Source organism: Oncorhynchus clarkii, unplaced genomic scaffold (assembly GCF_045791955.1).
Source record: "Oncorhynchus clarkii lewisi isolate Uvic-CL-2024 unplaced genomic scaffold, UVic_Ocla_1.0 unplaced_contig_9779_pilon_pilon, whole genome shotgun sequence".
NCBI classification, from domain to species: Eukaryota; Metazoa; Chordata; class Actinopteri; order Salmoniformes; family Salmonidae; genus Oncorhynchus; species Oncorhynchus clarkii.
The window spans coordinates 1-2,500 of NW_027259457.1; positions in this window are offsets into that span (position 1 = coordinate 1).

Sequence of the window (2,500 nt, forward strand, 5' to 3'; positions counted from 1 at the left end):
GTTTCCAGTCGCTGTGTGTTTCCAGTCTGTGTCCGTTTCCAGTCTGTGTGTGTTTCCAGTCTGTGTGTTTTTCCAGTCTGTATGTTTCCAGTCTGTGTCCGTTTCCAGTCTGTGTCCGTTTCCAGTCTGTGTGTGTTTCCAGTCTGTGTGTTTCCAGTCTGTGTGTTTCCAGTCTGTGTCCGTTTCCAGTCGGTGTCCGTTTCCAGTCGGTGTGTGTTTCCAGTCTGTGTCCGTTTCCAGTCTGTGTCCGTTTCCAGTCTGTGTTTGTTTCCAGTCTGTGTCCATTTCCAGTCGGTGTGTGTTTCCAGTCTGTGTTTGTTTCCAGTCTGTGTGTGTTTCCAGTCTGTGTGTGTTTCCAGTCTGTGTCCGTTTCCAGTCTGTGTCCGTTTCCAGTCTGTGTCCGTTTCCAGTCTGTGTGTTTCCAGTCTGTGTGTTTCCAGTCTGTGTGTTTCCAGTCTGTGTTTGTTTCCAGTCTGTGTGTTTCCACTCTGTTTCCAGTCTGTGTGTTTCCAGTCTGTGTTTGGTCCCAGTCGGTGTGTGTTTCCAGTCTGTGTTTGTTTCCAGTCTGTGTGTTTCCAGTCTGTGTGTTTCCAGTCTGTGTTTGTTTCCAGTCAGTTTCCACTCTGTTTCCAGTCTGTGTGTTTCCAGTCTGTGTCCGTTTCCAGTCGGTGTGTGTTTCCAGTCTGTGTCCGTTTCCAGTCTGTGTCCGTTTCCAGTCTGCGTCCGTTTCCAGTCTGTGTCCGTTTCCAGTCTGTGTGTGTTTCCAGTCTGTGTGTGTTTCCAGTCGGTGTGTGTTTCCAGTCTGTGTGTGTTTCCAGTCTGTGTCCGTTTCCAGTCTGTGTGTGTTTCCAGTCTGTGTGTGTTTCCAGTCTGTGTGTTTCCAGTCTGTGTCCGTTTCCAGTCTGTGTCCGTTTCCAGTCTGTGTGTGTTTCCAGTCTGTGTGTTTCCAGTCTGTGTCCATTTCCAGCCTGTGTCCGTTTCCAGTCGGTGTGTGTTTCCAGTCTGTGTGTTTCCAGTCTGTGTCCGTTTCCAGTCGGTGTGTGTTTCCAGTCTGTGTCCGTTTCCAGTCTGTGTCCGTTTCCAGTCTGCGTCCGTTTCCAGTCTGCGTCCGTTTCCAGTCTGTGTCCGTTTCCAGTCTGTGTGTGTTTCCAGTCGGTGTGTGTTTCCAGTCTGTGTGTGTTTCCAGTCTGTGTCCGTTTCCAGTCTGTGTGTGTTTCCAGTCTGTGTGTGTTTCCAGTCTGTGTGTTTCCAGTCTGTGTCCGTTTCCAGTCTGTGTCCGTTTCCAGTCTGTGTGTGTTTCCAGTCTGTGTGTTTCCAGTCTGTGTCCATTTCCAGCCTGTGTCCGTTTCCAGTCGGTGTGTGTTTCCAGTCTGTGTCCGTTTCCAGTCTGTGTGTGTTTCCAGTCTGTGTTTGTTTCCAGTCTGTGTCCATTTCCAGTCGGTGTGTGTTTCCAGTCTGTGTTTGTTTCCAGTCTGTGTGTGTTTCCAGTCTGTGTGTGTTTCCAGTCTGTGTGTTTCCAGTCTGTGTGTTTCCAGTCTGTGTTTGTTTCCAGTCTGTGTGTTTCCTCTCTGTTTCCAGTCTGTGTGTTTCCAGTCTGTGTTTGGTCCCAGTCGGTGTGTGTTTCCAGTCTGTGTTTGTTTCCAGTCTGTGTGTTTCCAGTCTGTGTGTTTCCAGTCTGTGTTTGTTTCCAGTCAGTTTCCACTCTGTTTCCAGTCTGTGTGTTTCCAGTCTGTGTCCGTTTCCAGTCGGTGTGTGTTTCCAGTCTGTGTCCGTTTCCAGTCTGTGTCCGTTTCCAGTCTGCGTGTGTTTCCAGTCTGTGTCCGTTTCCAGTCTGTGTGTGTTTCCAGTCGGTGTGTGTTTCCAGTCTGTGTGTGTTTCCAGTCTGTGTCCGTTTCCAGTCTGTGTGTGTTTCCAGTCTGTGTGTGTTTCCAGTCTGTGTGTTTCCAGTCTGTGTCCGTTTCCAGTCTGTGTGTGTTTCCAGTCTGTGTTTGTTTCCAGTCTGTGTGTTTCCAGTCTGTGTGTGTTTCCAGTCTGTGTCCGTTTCCAGTCTGTGTCAGTTTCCAGTCTGTGTCCGTTTCCAGTCTGTGTCCGTTTCCAGTCGGTGTGTGTTTCCAGTCTGTGTTTGTTTCCAGTCTGTGTGTGTTTCCAGTCTGTCCGTTTCCAGTCTGTGTCCGTTTCCAGTCTGTGTGTTTCCAGTCTGTGTGTTTCCAGTCTGTGTCCGTTTCCAGTCTGTGTCCATTTCCAGTCTGTGTGTTTCCAGTCTCTTTCTTTTTCCTGTCTCTTTCCGGTCTTCGTCAGTTTCCAGTCAGTTTTTTCAATCCCATGTGCTTCTAACAGAAAATGAAAAACCTAGTTAGACTAGTTGGACTGTTCCTGTTGCTCAGACAAAACATTAATTAAACAAACATGAATTACCGTCCCCTTCATTCCTGCAAAGAGGAGGATAATGTCATCAGATATGCAGTGTTTGTTTCTGGACAAGGACTAATGACACACATTC